Source organism: Crocodylus porosus, unplaced genomic scaffold (genome assembly GCF_001723895.1).
Source record: "Crocodylus porosus isolate Cpor-Errol unplaced genomic scaffold, CroPor_comp1, whole genome shotgun sequence".
In the NCBI taxonomy this organism is placed as follows: domain Eukaryota; kingdom Metazoa; phylum Chordata; order Crocodylia; family Crocodylidae; genus Crocodylus; species Crocodylus porosus.
Window position 1 is genome coordinate 169,719,372 of NW_017728886.1, and position 19,284 is coordinate 169,738,655.

Genomic DNA, 19,284 nt, shown 5'->3' on the forward strand with positions numbered 1-19,284 from the left:
TTTTGCTAGGTTTCTAATATTGAGAAATATCTTTGTTAGTATACCTCCCCCCACAGCCACATGTTCTTTTGGGTCTTTCTCATGGTTTGGCTTTCTGTCATGCAGTCTAGTGATAAATGATCTTAGCCTTAGTGACCTTAATGCTACAAAGAGAAATGGTGAACTTAAAGTGCTAATGATTTTCATTTAGAAAAATACCATAGGAGTAGGGACATAACAGATCATTTTAATATTATCCTTTATTTCTCTTTTTTCTTTTTCTTTAAAAGTCCTTTTTAAGTATTAAAATGTCTCAGTTAAATATCTGCAGAAGGAAGCAAAAGCATAAGAGGGATGATTAATTAAACAATACTTAGCAAAACAGATTGATATGCTGGCAAAGTCAGTCTTCCAGCTACACTGAAATTTGTCATAAAAAAAAAAGGCCATCACCTGCATGTCACCATCTGACATAATCTTCCCACCACAATAGTTATTACAAAATACAATTTTAAAGATCTATTTTGACAAAGGTGTCAAAAATTTAAGAAAATTATATTTTTATTTTTTCTCCAAAAAAATCTACTAGAGGGTTTGTTTGTTTTTTGTTCCAACAGATTAGTTGTAACCTATTGTATCTACACAGACATGGTTGTGGTAAAATGAAGCAAATAATGAGAGTCATTTTTTGCATAAGTCAGGGTGCTGTTACAGCTTACCTTTTATAACATTTTAAATCTGTGGAATATTATGCTGTTGTAAAGTTAGAGCAGATTCAGAGCAGCCATGAATTAAGGTGTAATGATGTCTCAGACCCACGCTGCTGTGACTTGCCACTAGGGTGGCTTCTCGGAGGTGGGAGTTGGGGGGTGGAGTAGGATGGCATGTAGCTCAGAAGTGGAGCAGAGGGAGGTTAAGAGAGAAGGGAGACTCACCAAGGAGAAGATTTTTTCTCTGGTTGATTTAATGCTGGTTAAAGGTGCCCTAGAGAATGCATATCCATACAGTAGGTATGCCATAGACAGAAAGAAGGCAAACCTCTACCCACATGCCTCAGCTGCAGCCTGGAGGAATGAAAGGGGTCTCCATAGCATCATCCTGTTCTTGATATTGTTTAGGTGGTGACAGGTCCCAAGCAGGCAAGAAGCAGTTGCCTAGCTCATGCTCTGACCCATCAGTCAGGAGAGCTGAGTTCTGGCCTTGGTTCTGCTGCTAGCTTGCTATGTCATGTTAGGAAGCCTCTCTGCCTTTTTCCCCAAAGTGGGAGATGATTTTGAGCTTCCTTTGCAAAGTGCTTTGAAATACATGAACAACAGGTTCCACAAAAGAGGTAGGCATGGAGCTTACTGGTGATGCCACATCGGGAGTACTGAGTCCAGTTTAGGCCTTCCCACTACAGAAAGGATGTGGACAAATTGAGGAGAGTCCAGCAAGGGCAATAAAAATGGTTAAGGGGCTGAGGCAAATGACTTCTGAGGAGAGGCTGAGGGAACTGGACTCATTTAGTCTAGAGAAGAGAAGACTGAAAAGGGACTTAATAGCAGCCTTCAACTACCAAAAGGGTGGTTCCTGAGAGGCCGAAGCAAGGCTGTTCTCAGTGGTGGTAGATGACAGAACAAGGAACAGTGGCCTCATATTACAGTGAGGGAAGTTTAGGTTGGATATTAGGAAAAACTTTCTCACAGAGGTAATAAAACACTGGAACAGGTTACCCAGAGAGGTGGCAGAATTTCCATCCTTGGAGGTTTTGATGACCTGGCTTGACAAAGCCTTGACTAGGAAGATCTAGTTGGGGCTGGTCCTGCTTCAAGCATGGGGTTGGACTAGATGACTTCCTAAGTTTCTTTTCAACCCTAATTTTCTATGATTCTGTGGCTTTGGTAGGTGCTTGCTGTCTGTCTGGGCAATACCCAGCCATGCCTTCCTAGCAGCTGTTTGTCTCTGCCCCTCTAGCTCTAGTGAACTGGGTGTATTTAAATACTTTTGACAAGTTGCTACTTGAGACATTGCTCCATAAACTCAAGGCACCCCTGGATATACTGAAAACACCAGTCATTAAATGCCAGCTTTTATTTTTCACTAATTTTTATGCTATGGAAAAAAATAGAGCAATTCTTTTCTTGCAAAGAACTCAAGAAGACCCCAACAAGGTAGAATGTTTATGGACCCTACGGATTCTTATTTGAAATCTCTGGATTTTGAAATCTCTTTTAAATCATGTTTATAAACTTAACAGTTAACCCCTGGCGGGTCCATTCTCAGCACGGAGCCTCAGCAACAGTTTCAGTAAGACCAGAGAGATCAGGGAAGCATGCTTCCCTGAGGGTGCATGGTCTCACCAAGCTACAGCTCCATGCTGAGAGCAGAGATACTGGGGATCAAGCCCTGGCAGGTTCACTCACAGCATGGAGCTGCTGTGGGTTGGCAAGAGCAGAGACCTCCAAGAAGCATGCTTCCTTGGGCTCTCTGCGTGTACTGAAACTGTTGCAGTGGTGCCATGCTGAGAGCAGCTGAGCTACATTGCCTTCATTTAATTGAGCCACAGAATTTCTGTACTGAACACAGAGCCCCTGGGCAGTGAGACTGTGCAGCCGGGGGAAACTGGCTTCCCTGGCTCCAAGGTCTCCATTGAATTGAGCATGGAGCCACCAGTCAGCAAAACCATGCAGTCAAGGAAAGCATGTTTCCACTAGCTCAATAGTCCCTCTGCAGTTAAGCCACTCAGGGCAGCTGCTCTCAGCATGGAAGGGGAAGGGTGGGGAGACCACTTGAGTTTTGGAGAGTGGGAAGAGGTAGAGCAGCTGGGTGCTGTGCATCCTGGGGTGCTGGAGGAATTAAGGTAAAGCATTTTACCTCTGCTGACCATGGAAACTATGTCCTGGCATGGCATAGGTAAAACTTGTCCAAGACAAGCCTCCTGTGGCTCATCCTTAAAATGTTTAGAGGGTACTTATGACTGGTTAACACCCTTTCACAGGAGAATCCTCCCATTTTAAAGGTAATCTGCAACATGACCCTCAGTATATACTGCATAGCCTGCTTTTCTTCTACCCCTTTCTCTCTCTTATATCTACTTACAGCCTAGGAAGTGAAAAGTACTGAACAAAAATAGATATTGTGAACCTTTGTTATATTCCAGAGTTTTGCTAAATTCAGACCCTAGAGAGGTCTGGCTGTCTCTATCTCCTCAGTTAACCTGAGATATTGAACAAACTAAGTTCTTTCCTGGTTGAGTTAAAGTTTCCTGAGGAACTTACAGTTTTGCTCTCTGCAGATGTCTAGAGCTGTCCTAATCTGAGCAGCTCAGTTTCTATCTACTGGGATTCAGAGGGCCTGATTTGGTAAGCATTTTCTTAACACAAGAAGCGGTCCCTGACAAGATCAGGCTCCCTAAAAATACAGTTGTGATCACCACTGGCATATTTAAAGAAAGGAGGCATATTAAAAGGAAGTGGCAGTGGTTTCCATGCTTTGTATGATAGTTCAGAGTGCTAATAGCTGGGGAGATAGGAGACTTGGATTAAATGCACTCTTCATCCTATATGGTTTCAAATCCACATTTTTGATGGTGTGGTGGTTAGGCCATTTTTCTGAGAGGTGAGGTAGGAAGTGAGAGACCCAAGTTAAATGTTCATTGCAGGCTAAAAGGTTCAGCATATTTAAGCAAGTACTTTAACCTTTAGGCAACATCTGCCCAGCTAACAGCCCATGCAAGCAGCTAGCATGTGACCCATGGGTTCCTGCAGCTCCTTTGCCATGTGGTGAGGGAGGGTTTGGGTAGGCCACATGCAATCAGTGCTGCCGGTGAGGCAGGGGAGATCCTGAGGGTTAATCCCCACACATATGGATTGTGCGGCACGAGTCCCCTTGGGATTCATTCCTGCACCCTACCGCCCCTACTGCTGGGCAGGGAACCATGCACCCTACCGCCCCTACTGCTGGGCAGCAGTGCATGGCTCCCTGCCTTGTGGGCAGCACCAACAATAGGCAGCTCCTTCTTCCCAGCACATGGTAGTGATAGAAGTGGTAACTTGGTTGCAGGGGCTTGCAGGCATCATGTTGGCTGCTTACAGATCATGATCAAGGAGGAGGTGCTAGGATATGCTTATCTCTCAGCGCCCACTCTACCGTCATGATCAGGGAGTGTACTCCCTGATCATGATGGTGGAGCTGGGAGTTTCTTGTCCCAGTGCTGGCTCCTCAGTCACAGAGCTGGTGCTGGGAGATACGGATCTCCCAGTGCTGGCCTTGTGGTCACAGAGCTGGGTGGGGGAACAGGCTTCTCAGCCACCAGCTCCCAGTGCTATCTCTATGACTGTGGGGCTGGTGCTGGGAGATCTTCATCTCCTAGAGTCAGCTCCATGGGGCTCCCCCCATTCCCTGATTGTGATGGTGGAGTCAGAGCTGGGAAATAAGGATCTCCTAGCCCTTACTCCCTGATTGTGATCTCAGAGCAGGGGGCTCAGACATTGTCCCTGCCTCAGCAGCAGGCAGCCCCAGGGGGCAGGGTGTGCCCCACCCAACCCTGGCCAGGAGACTAGCACCCAGGGGGAGCCTAGAGCCTAGAGCTCCCCTCAAAAGTGGCAGAGGCCCATTGCAGGGCCCTAGGAAGAAGAAACAGCTTGCTGCCACTGGCAGCAAATCTACTCCTGCTTCCCTGCATGTGTAGACACCTGCCTGGGACTTTTTTCTGACATGCTCACTGTGGAGATGTGTTAGGACGCAGTAAATTAATTAACTCTGCCATAAGATAGTGCTTGTAGATGGGTCCAAGGGCAATGAGAAACTCACCTGACTGAAAGAGGGTTCTGGCTGGAGCTATATAAGCTCAGAGCCTGAACCAGTCAGGCAGTTCTCCCTGGCAGCCACAAAGCAAAGCAGCAGGGCTCCTGAAGGGACTTGGATTTACGTAAACATCTCTGCAGACCTCAGAACAGAATTAAGTTCCCTGGGCAGGGAAAGACCGGGTTTTACAGGCAAGTGGCTCTTGTTTTATGTTGAACCCAGAGAGGGTTTGTGGTGTCTGCTAGAGGGCTGAGATGCTTCTTTTCATTCAAGTGGCACCCGTGGTTTAGCCTTGGGTCCTGCTGTGGCAAGCTCAAGGTGTACTCAGAGAACCAGTAACCCAGGAGTCCATAGACTGAGTGTGGAGCCCAGTAAGGGCTCCAGGAACCTAGGGAAAGGCTGAGATCTGGACTGGAGGGTCCACAAGCCCAGAGGAGGCTAAGCTAAATTAGAGGGTCCCTGAAGCCAGAGAAGGGCTGAGAGTTGGACTAGGGGTCTGAGAGCCCAGAGGAGGGGCTGCATGCAGAACCAGAGGTCTGAGAGCTCAGGGGAGGAGCTGCATGTGTGATGAGGGATTGAGAGGCTCAGAGGGAAACCATGTAAGCAACCAGAGGGTCTGAGGGCCCAAGGGGGCTGAGTGGATACACAGGCAACTTCAAGGAGAGAGGATATCTGTGAGGCTTGGGGCATGGTGTAGGGGAGAAACAAAGCCACACATTGAGCCCTTAAGGCTACAGGCACCCTGCAGGGGCACAAACCAACTGAGAGGGTTCATTAAGCTTAACGGTCAGATAAAGGCTATTGGGAATCCAGGAGAGACCCAGTGCAAATGGACCAAGGCTCACTCTAAGACCCATGGGTAGCCTCTCTTATTCAACTTCTAGTTAGAACAAGGTGTGGCAGGTAAGCAATTAAGAGAGGGCTGCAATAGAGACTGAGCTGGTCAGTAGTCACATGGCCATCACGGGGAATCATGGTCAATCCTGGGGCATGAATCTGCCACAGTCACATTAATAGCATGTGGAGATGCACCCAGTATGTACAAATGGTTCAGTTTACTGGTAGCACCAGGTAAGGCATCTTGTTAGAAGATAGGGCAGGAAGCAGAAAGCAGAACAGGAGATCAGGCAAAGGAAGGGCATCAGAGTTGGCACTTGGGAAAGTTGTGGGGCTCATTTATGATATGCCTACCAAACAGGTTTCTCCGCATTGGTCTAGGAAGTCAAAGGCTGTGATGCTAGCCTCATAACTCCTTTTTGTCCTATTAGCTCTAGAAACTGGCATGCCTTATTTAGGCCTACTCAGTAGGCTGCTAAGCTTGTATAGACCCTTGACTCTTTTGAGAAGGTTCAGTTGGTTAGAGCAGTGTACATGCATATACAGACATCTCACTTACTCTCACTCTGAATGGTGTTCCCAGTTCTGCTCACAATGAAGTCAAAGGGGAAATATAAACTTCATTTCAGTAAGAATTGGGTCAGGTCATAAGACTTAAAGCTAAATAAAAGTCTCAGGTCATCCTGTTTGTTTCTATCATATAGAGTCTGTTTAAGCTTTCATATGGGATATCTCAGAAGAAGCTTGACGGTATCAAATTTTGTCTAGTCACTTTCTCCAGTTCTTCTCCAGGGGGATTTTGTGAACAGAAGCAGTGTTTTTGCAGGAAACTTAAAAACATTAAACCCCCTCAGTCTTTCCCTTGGCATTTACATTCCTTATACAGATAGTGCTGTAGGGGTCAGTCTTCCCTCATTCAGGAAACTTTTGGAGTTAGTGGGGATCTTGCTTGAGTAAGGACTTTAAGGTGAAACCCAAACTGGTACAAGTTTATGAAAGAAGTTTCACAATTTGTCAATGATATTCCACAACATGCCATCCTATCTTAACACCTGAAATGGATGTTAGTTAAAAACTGCTTTTTGAAATTCATCTCTTGGGGTCTTTAAAATACATGTTTTTTACAGTAACAATGTCTGTTTGACTTTTTAAAACTAAGGCTAATTAGATTATGGTTTCACAATTATTTTGATTATTTTGACAAATTGATAGCATTCAATTCAAGTATAAGATACTGAAACAGCTGGGGGGGGGGTGTTATTTCTTTTAAACAAGCTCAGAACCATTAGCTTATATCTTAGACATACTTATCAATTAAGGGAATTGTTTCCTTAAAATAATTAGAGGAAAAATTAGAAGGCAGCACATTTAAAAAAAAAAAAAATTAAGTTCAGACATTTATTCTACTCTTAGTAAGTGCATTGTGATTCCATTACTGCTAAGTGGAGTTGCACATAGATATAAACAATTGTGCATGGTTTCATATCTAATCTGTGATCTAGGTTTTGATAATGGTATCTGACCACTTAGAGAATCACAACTGTCTTTTAGCCAGAGTTCACAGCAGGAAAAACTCTTTTGAATTCAAATGGAAGTTATGAATTGTGGGGCCGTCTGTGAAAAACAAGATTTTTGGGTTTTTTTGATGTTAATGGATATGCATGGGTTTATGGACTAAATATTAATTTCTAATAAGCATTCTGAGATCTCACTCAGTCTGTGCAAACAATTATTGTGTATTCTGTGTTCCTGTAAATTCACAGTACTATCAGTGTCAATAGTTATTCTGCTCATTGAACTTGTGCAGAACTGACAGTGCAGATTAGTAAATGGAGTTGTGGATGTCAATTTGTTGTGCACGGAGATGGGACTATCCCAGCTGGAAGTAGTCAAACCATTAATTATGAATAACATTCATTTATTTCTTATTTATCTATTCCATTTTAATTAATGACTTGCTTATAAAGTTAAACCTTTCATTCTATGAAAATAAGCAGTTGCAGACAAAAGTGGATGTATATTTTCCAGACTATAGGTCACTTGCTTTTTGAGTTGCGAAGTCCTATTCTGTAGTTTAGAGTGGATGAATGAAATGTTTCAGATGGATGAATCTAAAAGAACATACAATGAATAATTTGTTTTTGGTAACAGTTCTTCAACCAATAACCATTGCATGAGAATTTGTGGGGGTTTTGGATTCACAGACATTTTCATTAATACTTGGCAGTTATTTGAAAATATTCAGAGAATTAATCAGAATCATGGTGCACTAAAACTGTGGTTTTGGTTGTTCCTTATTTTTTTTATTTGCTATTCATCCATCTTTGACATTATTGTAGTGGCACATTAGTCTCTCATGGTGACACTGCAACTTGTTAACTTCAAGACACTGGAATTTGGTTTATCCTAATGAGATTAATGATACTTTAGATGAAGCACTGGTATTAATTTTAATTCTCCATTTTTCTGACAAATGCATTTTGTTTTTTGTCAGAAGTGACCATTATTTATTGATAAAGAGAGTCAGAATGGTTATTGGTAAGGGTTGGCAACAGGGTTGCTAATACAGTAGTGCTGCAGTTTCTGAGGCTTGGGGAGCATGTTCATCACCAAATTCAGCTTTATGGTCCAGCCAGAACTACCAGCACATAAGTCTTAGAAACAGGGGAAAAAAAGGACCATGGGGATGCAATTAAGAGCACCAATTAGGTAGGGTTACAAAGCAAATTGGTAGTAGGGAGGCTAGAGAAGTACTTTCTTGGTCTTGGGTTCAATGAATGCAAAAACATTGAGATCCCTCCTGTTCTTCAGTAAACTTCTAAAGTGCAGAGAGCTTGATGTTTACTTCTTAGCGGTCACTGACCAAGAGTTAAAGCCAAACTTTACAAATATTGGACTCCCCCAGAGTCCAAGATTGATTTGCATTTTATACACACACTCGTTCACGCACACACACACAGACATCTATATTTGTATCTATATATAGAACATATATATGCCAGTTTGCTTTAAAGTATGTATAAATGAAAAGTAATGGAAAAGAGAAAAAATACTGAAAGCTATGCAGGAGATGAAATGACCTTAATGGTACTTTCTGGTCTGAAAATGTATGGACTTTCTTATTTTTCAGTGCAAATGACTCATTACCATTTTGGAATCTTCCCTTTTCCTCTGGGGGCTCTCCCTCCAGGGTTTCTTCCTCTGGGGACTGAATCCAGCTTCCTGTCATTTCTATGTGGTTACCTCACTGTATTTGTGCACTTTGGAAAAGTATCATGGTGTTTGTATGAAAAGCTAAAATGCGGAAAGAAGGAAAGAAAATCCTTAATGTACATCAGGCCAAATATAAGGTAACAGCAAGACAGTTTGCACAAGAATCATGGAAGCTAAGAAGTGTGTTTGGGTATTGCCTGTCAGCATCAGTCAGAGGGAAGGATAGGAAGGAATGGATAGATGTCTACAAACCTCTTTAGATTCTCCAGCCATACTGTCATGCTCAATTTGGTTTTTGTTCTGTGTTGTTTTTTGGGGGGTTGTTTCCCTCCCCCCCACCCTGTGAGATCCTGTTCAAAAAAGTATTGTTATTCTGGGATGTTCTTCCTGTTTGGGTAAGATAAGCATAGACAGCAAGAGAAATACCTTGTGGTTCTATCATGTGACCTGCCCTCTGATCTATTCCAGTACACTGAAAATGAAATGCACTAGCCTGAAAATGTTTGAGTGTCCTTCAATAGAAAAAAGTGCATGGGGGAGGGGGAGGAGCCAGAAGAGGGAAAAAAAAAGTTTCTAAAGATTCTACAGACTGCTTGTGGGAATAAACTAAACATGAGCAAGTGGCAGCGTATAGATTCAATATAAACGCTGACCAAAAAGCTGTTGTCTTTTCCTATTTCCTAATTATTCTATGGCTGTTTAACAGTTTATAGCAGCACCATCCAAAACCATGTAGACTTGAAAAGAAAAGTGGGTCTTGTTAATTTTTTTAATCAGTTTTGTGACTATTCATTGATGAAAGTGTATGCTAACTTTTTTTTCTGAAAGAGAACTTTTCATTTAAAATAATCCCATACTACTTCTGCTTAAATAAATTCCATGGATAGGGCCTTGTTGCACAGTAATTTTGGGCAGCTCCTGGAGCTCTTAACCCTTGGATTGTCCACACATTAACATCTTAAAGTGGGTTTAAGCACATGTTGTTTGAGTCAAAATTATGCCACTCCAGGGGAGGATTATCTCTGATCTGTACTACCCAGCTCCTATTCCACCCCATAGATGTACCACCCAAGTTGAAGTCCTCCAGTATCCCAGGATCTCTCACACCCCCATTTGTAGAGGAGGGCTAGAAGCCTGTCCTGGCTCACCCACCCTCTAATGGCAACTCACAGCTACAGCTCCTAGTCCTGCCCCTGCTCACCAGGCCTCTAGTGGCAAATCACAGCTGTGCAGGTGGGGGACAGTCAGAGAAAGTTGCTAGACTAAAGGTGTGACTACTCCAAATTCTAACACTGATTAACGTATGTGAGGCTTGCAGCTTGAGGTGTAACAAGGCCTATAGACTTGTATTCCAAACCCATATGATTTCACGGGGATGGGGTCATTATTTCCTTTTTACAGGTAATAGCAAGTTGAAATCTGATTCATGGACATTAGGGTTAAATGGAACCTCACGAGATCATTGGGTCCAGCCCCCTGCCCAAGGGGCAGGAAGTCAGCTGGTGTCAGACCACCCCAGCAAGATAAGCATCCAAGTGTTTCTTAAAAGAATCCAGAATAGGTGCTTGCACCACTTCTGGGGGGAGTCTATTCCAGACTCTGGAGACTCGGACAGTAAAGAAGTTTTTCCTTGTATCCAATCTAAAACTGTCTTCCAGCAGTTTGTGACAGTTAGACCTTGTCTTGTCTTGGGGCACCCTGGTAAACAGACATCCTCCCAGTTCCTGCTGTGCATTTTTTAAAACTAAAGCAAGAAAAATATAGTCATACATACAAGCATTTTTGATGTAATTAGCAACAGAACAGGTAATATTTTAAAGTTGCCTAACTTTAGTTTTGAGTACTGGGTAGTTGAGTATTAATTAAAATAAAGGGCCTAATTCTTCACTTAAATATTTTGTAATGGAAGTTAGTGAGACTTGTATTTCAGCAAGGACTGAAGAGAAAACAAATCTGTATATATTTTTCTGGATTTGTTTCTATGAGAAGAAATGTACAAAGCTTGTATAATTAATAATGAACACAATATTTAACATACATTCATTATTATCCACTAAATATAAATATTCAAATACTCACACACACATTGGTAATATGTTTGTAGGTATAAGTTACATTAGGAATACACAGAAAAATGTTCAAGCTTGTGCATATGTGTGTGTGCATGCCTCATGGCTGGCCCACGACAGAGTAAACAAGATAGGAAAAAAACCCGACCTTCTTTTGAGACACTTCTCTGTTGGGTCGATAGATGCAGTTAAAAGGAGCATCTGTGCAGTATATCTTCCTGTTTAATTTAAGGTTTTCACCAGTAATGCATCTACCACACATGAAAACACGCTTGATGTGCATTTTGTCAAAGCTGACAAATAAAGGCTTAATAACGTATATAAAAAAAAAATCAAACTTGGACAAGGTTTTCTGTAGAATGCAGAGAGAGATGTACCCTGGCAGCTCTCTTGAATCAATGCATCAGAGTGGAGTTCCTTATTGATTACCCTGATAAGACAATACAGTTTCTCTTCCCCCTCTTCTGTAATATAGTGCAGCATTAAAAAAGCAGGATAAGTACATTTACAGCCTTCTTACTGCTGCCCACAGGGTGCTATAAATGCACAAACTGGATATAATTGAAGCACATATTAACTTACCTTCTGTTGTACAGGAAGAACATAAGCAGGCTGTTAATGTGCACTGTGTTGAAACTCTTAACTTGGGGGATGAGAATTAGCTTGCAGTAGTAATTTGGTAAGCACCTGGGAAAATTGCAAGCTTCATTTCCTGCAATGTGGAATATGATTAAAAACAGAATATATTATTATCATGGGTACCATTAAAAAATGTGTAGACAGCATTCTATGATGTTAAAATGGAAATTGGAAGTTGTATTCAAATGTTGAAGATGCTGCATGTTAATTATTGTCTACCACAGTGCATTGAAAGTGCAATTCAATTATTTGCTTTGTCAAGCAATATTTTGATTAACTTGAACTTTAATTTTGTACATCTGGTGTTTTTCACACTGTGATAAAAACAGGGTTGAGGTACACTGCTCTGCCAACAGTACCCTGAAACAGCACAAAGAACATATGCAAAGCAACAGCAAGCCATATTAAAGATGGGGAAAAAGCCATTTCAAATAATAATAAAAAAATTATGTTATGGGTATACAGTCAAAAGAAGGCTGCTAATGGAGTATTTTTGGGTATTGAGCCTTAAGTCCTTAGATTTTCTCAAATATTGGCTGTAATTGGTATTATTACATTAGCATAATTACTGTATTAAGTACTGATACCCCCTCAAGCTTTAATTTACAAAGCAAAACCCTTTTGCAAACCCCAGCCAGCAGTAGGAGAACGTACCAAATCATGAAATGGTGGCATGGACTGAATGATCTCTTGAGGTCCTTTCCCCAGCCTTTTTTCTATTGTACTGTTGCTGAAACAATTAAATGTCATTGTAATTTTCTTAGGGTCTGGAGATAGTTATCTGATTGTTAGGCTTGTAAATAATGATTGGGGCTTCTGGTTCCTACTGCATTACAACAAATCACATAGATTAAGCTAATTTAGGGTCTTGTTATATGGTAATTTTGGGTGGCTTCTGGAGCTCTTAACCCCTGGATTGGCTGAATGTAACACCTTTAAGTGACTTAAAGCACTAGTTATTCATGTTAAAGTTATGCCGCTTCAGGTCAGGGCTAGCTCTAATCTGCCTAATTACTTTTGCTCCATTAAGGTATGACCACTCCAGACAGCTATCCCACCCAAGTTGAAGCCCTCCAGCATCCCAGAATGCAATGGCCCTTCTTGAGTCAGGGTGAGCAAGGATGCCAGGATACATCAGCTGCTCTTGCTGGGCAGAGCTAGTACCATGGCCCTGGAACTCACTTGCTCTGCGCAGGTCCAGCAGTCTGGGACTATGCTTGGGGATGGTACAGGGACAGGAATTCCTAACCCCAAAGAGCTTGGGAGGCAGCTGAGCAGCACAACCTCCCCACCTGCTCTGTATAGTTGCAGCTCAGTTGGGCAGTGTCAAGCATTGCACTCTGTGCCCAGAACTGCCTGGATACTACAGGGGGCTCAGAAAGTTCAGGGGCTTCAGGTGACTACAGCATGGCAGCCCAAGGGCCATTCCTGCTGACCCCACTCTCCACTGGGCTGTGCAGGGTCTGGCCACTAGCTTCCCCCACCTGGCTCACCTGGTAGCTGCCATGGTTGGCAGGTGCCTGAAGCCCATGACCTCCCCATAGCAGCTGGACATGGTGCATGGGGCTCAGCACTGGCTGCCCAGGGTAGGGCTGCACAGAGCAGGCAGGGAAGCTGCACCGTTCACAGCTGCCTGCCAAGCCCAGCAGGGCAGGAAGTTCCATCCCTGAACCCTCCCCAGGCATATTCCTGGACCTCTTGTCCTGGTTCTATGGGAGTAGTGAGCCTGGGATGGGATGGGTACAAGGATGAGACTTTCCACCCCTACTGGGCTTGAGATTGAACAACGTAGCCTTCCCTTCTGTGCTGGGGAGCCCTGCCCGAGTGGGAGGTACTAAGCCCCACACTCCATACTTGGATCTGCCCGGCAGCTGTGGGGTGTTCAGGGGTTTCGGGTACCTGCCAACCATGGCTGCTGCTGAGGTGAGCTAGGTGGGGGAGCCAGCACCTAGATTCTGCATAGCCCAGCAGAGCATGGGGTCAGCAGAGACCGGCCTTAGGCTGCCACATTGCAGCTGCTGAGCTCTTCCCTGCTCCAGCTACCCAGACCCAGTTGTGTTGTGTGGCTGGATCCTGGGGGCCTGATCCTTACCCTCTTCCCCTCCACCCCCCACAAACTGTTGCAGATTGGACTTCTGTGCAGTCATGCACTGTCTGAGTTGTGAGGGACCCGATCCATTTCAGAGCTCAAATGGTGCCTGGCCAGCTGAGAGCCTGGGCTGAGGCAGCATATGGGAAGAGTAGGGAAGGCTTGGGAGAAAAAAAAGATAGGGCCCCTTGGAAGTCAAGCCACAAGGCAGTCTTGCTCCTAGATCAGGGATAGACAACCCCCAACACAGGTGCCAGTGTGTGGCACTCAAGGACATTTTGGTTGGCCTGCATGCCTCTGTGTGGATGGTGGGGAAGGAGCCAGAGCTACATGGCCACAACAAGGATCAGGCCCTTCATGGCTCCCCCACCATCTTCCCCTGGCATGCCAACATCTTATAAGTTGAAATTGCGGGTGATTTGTGCAGTCTGCCCAAAAACATTGCCGACCCCTGTCCTAGATTCTAGCCCTGCCCCTGCTCACTAAGCCGCTAGTGGCAAGTTGTGGCCATGCAGGTGAAGGACAGCCAGAGATGATTTTTCATCTTAAGGTGCAACTGCTCCACTAAGCTGAATAGCACTAAACTGATTAACTTTTGTTTGGCTTACCGCGTAAAGTATTAACTTAGCTGCAGTAACATACTCTTGTTCTGTGTTTGCAAAGGCCTGACAGAGTAGGGTGTTAGTTTGTGACTAATTTGGTACTTTCTAGGCTTTATATTAATACAGATAAATAATAATAATACTATACAGTTCATCACATTTTTAATTTAGGCATATTGTCTCTAAGTATAGGAAATGGCTATGGAAAAATAAACTTCTGAAGTGTTCTTCAAAGATTTTCATTTGCCTGTGCTCTTCCGGTCAGAGTTAAATGATCTCTTTGTGACATTTTGAGGCAGCCTCTAGTAGATCCTGAGTTCATAAAGCTAGTGTGAAGGTTCATGGAGCCCTGTTCCTTTTGGGACCCTTACACAAGAGCCAGTAACATGCTTTGGGAACAAAGGCAATGTTGCATGCAGTGTTAGCTTTCCCAAAAGAGAATAGATGAGATGCGAGTGGCAGCAGTGAATCAGAAAGCACATTGAACTTGTCTCCTGAATGGTAGACTCCTGCTAGAGCAGGCAGTCACCCCGCACCACGGGAGAAATTTGGGCACATTCTGTCAGAACTCCTCTTGGGACTTTCACTGAAGCATCTTTCCTCACATCCTGAACCTTTTTGGTTCTATCTTTATGGGCACAATTATCTCTAACTATATTCTTTCTATTACATGTTTGATTGACTTTATATAGTATTTATAAAGAAATTATTTATTTTAGCGAAAGCTAATGTGGCAGGGTAGTTTTGGCTATTTCCATTCGTCCTTAACTGATCAGGTTCAGCTGTTGAGTTGTGAAGAGAATTAGAAAATGATGGAGTTCATGGAGAACAGAAGTTTTCTGAAGCTGCAGGTGTGCAAATGGATATTTTGTTCCAGACAATCCAAGGGTTGCTTATTCAGAATACCAACAGAATATAAGAAAAGGAAGAAGCTTTTAAATAAGTGATTTTTTTTTCTTTTGAGAAAAAGCATTTCCTCATGCAATCTGATCCAATGTAATATTAGTCAATTTTGTTCATTTATGTTTTGTGTACCAACAGATTTAAATTATTTGTTTTGCTTAATTGTATAATAGAGGAAGGTTGTTTTAGTGGGTAGCAGGACACAGAAAATCTGGATTCAGTTTCTTTCTCCCATGTAGGATTCCTATGTGACCTTATTTAGCTATGTTATTTAGCCATTCAGTTCCTATCTGTAAAAAGAGGATACTAGTACTTCTCTACCTCACAGTAGTGATGTAAGGATGAATGTTAAAGACTATAATGGGGTCATTTTATTATGGTAAAAAACAGAAAGGGGCAACAAATAATAAAAAAAAAAAGGGACAGAACCATTTCCAGTGCAAAATATATGCTTATCAAAATTTAAACGTTTTGCAGTAATGTGATGCTAATCTGAGAAGAATATACCAAAATATCTCATTTAGCCAATATTGAAATAGTTTAGATTCTTTGAGAACATCTAATACCAACTTCTGCTAAATATGTTTATCCCAATGACATTTTAGTCCTACATTATCTTTTAAATATAAAAATAAAAACAAAATGGATGTCAGGGATCCAGGCCGCATTGGGGACTAGCAGTTTAATTATTAGACTGGGAATCTGAAGATCAGAGGTCTCCTACTGACTCGCAAGGTGACTTGCACCATTCATGTCACCTGTCCATGCTTCAGTTTTCAGCTCTATACAAGGGTTTAATGTTGCTGAACTCCTTAGTACCTAGCTCTGTGTTGCAAACATGAAATATTTTGATTTAAAAATATATCAATGTTCACATGTTGGTTTGTCATTCCAAATTAGAATTTCTTTTTAATGTGTTATTTTTCCTGCAGAATAGGGATTCCTGTCCTCATCAAGTTCTAGTAATAGAAACTGTATACATGGTTTAGCCAGGAATCTCACATTTTTGAGATTGTGCTGTTACAGGACTTTAATATTAGACTTTAGATAGTGGCACTGAATTCATAAATCCTTGAACAACTATAGTCCATTCTCTGAAGAGAGCATTTCTTGAGCACAGCAATTTGCAATTTCAAGTATGTGACAGAGATCAGCAGAAAATCTCTGCCTAAGCTAAGACACAGCCCAATAAGAGACGGTGACAGCACACACAACTTAGCCTAACTTAAAATGCACCATCATAAGCCAAAAAGACAACAGAAAACCTTGCACAGGTCTTACAGAAGCCTGAGGGCAGAGTGTCTCCTTGCAGCTAGGTATTCAGAAAGCCTTTCTTGGGGATCTGCACATCGTGATGAGGAGGAGATCCTGCAGGCCTCATCTTTGCCTGGGTTTTTTTATAGGTGAATCTGTATCTCCTTCTCCCCATTGGGTACCTTGACCGTAACACTCTTCTTCTGTTCCTCACATATTGCATTTTAGTGCCTCTGTCCGCTCTTGGGTATTCTAGTCTCTCATTCCTTACAGGTTCTGCTTGGAAATGTAAATGAAGTTCTCTGCTTTAAGCTCACTTAAGCAGTCTGGTGACCCTCCCCTGCTACCTTAGGTCTTTCAGGTAGCTGCAGCTCAGGCTTGTGATGACTGTAGCAGGTTTTCACCAACAATGTTATGTAAAGGTGTGCACATATGAGTTCCGTGTATAGAGGAAGAGTAGTTGTTTTTTATAGATGCTGTGGTCCAGTAGTAGGAACAAGACTGAGCATAGACTGTGGTTTTACTTCCAGTTCTGTTAATGTCAGACAGATAGACTTTGAAGAGCTTCAAGAGTTATCTTTTAAACAGTTATAAAAAAAAAAAAAAAGAAAAAGAAAAAAAAGAAAAGAAAACCCAACTACTTCAACTGTCTTGGGCTCAGTCATTGTTTGCAAATTGATGTGCTTTTCTTTTGTGTCTTCTCTGATCTTCATCAGCCCTAATCAGACAATTCATTTTCTGACACTATGTTGAACACAAATAAAGCAATATTTGAGCTAATGCAACAAATCATGTTTAGAACATTTCAAACGGGGAAAAAGAGGCTTCAAGTGGGTGCTCAGGACCTTTTACTTTTTCTGTTTGTTTGTTATCCCTGAATACACAAGCTCAGTGAGCCTTTCTATTTTTGCTCTTCATTGCTCATCAGCATCATATTTAATAATTCAGAAATTCACCAATAATTTGTGTATTGCTTTAAATGATTGTAGGTTTTAGAAGGTGAAATGGTTTGCAAAAATTCAAGTAAAATTGATTTAAAAGTTTGCTTAGAAGATCACAATTGTACCCTGATGTCATATTTTGGAACATTTATCTTTATGCTTTTTTATATTTATTATTTCTTTTTATTTTTACAAGAAAATAATATGACTGATAAGCCTATCTTCTGGAATAAAGTAAAGCCTTGAGGTTAAAGCTGTCTAGACTCTTTTTTTCAGTTTGTTTTCTGACCTTTTCCTGTAATACAGCATGTGAACCTAACATCTGACAAAACCTTTAATTTTGGCAGGTTAGGCTACATGATATTTGGAAGGGAAATACAACAATACAGATAAACCCCTTGGAACTTATGGGACTTAACGTCGCTTCACAGTTCAGCCTTACTTAGCTAGGCTTTATTTATTATTATTTTAAGTAAATATATATTTTTTGGCACTGGAATTATTTTGATAGAATATTTTTGCAAGCTGAAAAACAAATACTCTTTACTTTGAGCACAGACAACAAAAAGGCAAAATTTTGCTGATTCTTTCTGATTTTAGTCCTTTGAATAGCTTGACCTATTTTCAGTACCTTTATTGCTCCTCTGCCTATTGGATTTTTATAGCAGTCTCCAAATGTTATATAAGCTTATCTGCTTTTATTTAGCTGACATTTTTAAGTGTGAGAGTGAAGGAACACCTATTATACCATTCACATTTAATAATGGGGACGGTCATAAATATTCCAGAATGTTTTCCTATGGTAAGGGCTATGAAAGTTTCATTTTGCTTATCTTTGTTCATGCTAGGGAAAGGAACGTGAGCTTTCAGAAACATATACAATAAGTAGTTTTATATCATCCCCTCCCAACCCCGCACACATGTGCACACATCTGTATTAAAAGAACATAAAGATAGCCTAGTCAGGCCTTGAAAAGTAGCAGAGTGCTAGAATTAGGATTTCAGGGCATTCCTTGCTTTGTTTCCCTTGTGCACATATGTTATGATACACTCTTTAATTACTTGATTTAATTATATGACTTTTTCTTTGTTCTCCACAGAATGGACAGGAAACCCCCCCCAGGTATGTTTAATGAATGAGGCTTTTATCCAGAGGACTGTTGTTTCATTTCCTTTGGAAAGTATGTATAGCTGTAGAAAAGGATGTGTGGGGTAGAGGCTATGTAGAATAGTCCTTAACTCTATTACTTACTTTCATGTAAGGGCTCACTGACTGTGCATTCTGTAAGGATTCAGATTGGGGATTCTCTTATGAAAAATCAACTCTAATGTCTCAGCGTCAGTTGAAACTCTGGGTGCTTGGAATTTGTGAGAGAAGATTTTGGATATAATTTCCTAAGTTCTTAAAGAAACCAGGAAAAAATTCAGTCGTGAAATCATACCAATACACAGCTTTATGCCTTTCGTCTGAGTAATCAAGCTTAAAATGTTTCTAAGTAAAAGTTTCTCAGAACACTATAAATAAAGGATCATTTTTTCCCTTGGGGTGCCAAATACGTTTTATATTACATTCTCAAGAATGACACTCACTTCTGTAGCATAATCTATGCTTTATGGCTTGCTTTTGGCAGATTTAATGACATATTTGAATTAATGTACTAGTAGGTCAGTCTGGTTTAACTGCATGCACTTCTATTTCATTTATTTATTTTGTTGTTAGTTTCATGAAAGCCTGACCTCATCCTATGGTCTATGAAATCAACTTTCTAATAATGTTCTTCAATATATTTTGTAAGTACATAATATTTGTGAAAATGTAGACCTGTCATAATAATTCAAATAGCACATAGGACTTGCCATAATTTTCTTGCATACAACACACCTTGTCTCAAATTCAGCTGCTGAAATTGGGGTGCACAGTATAAGGAAGAAAATACAAAAATAGCAGTTTCTGCCCCTCCTGGGGTGGAAAG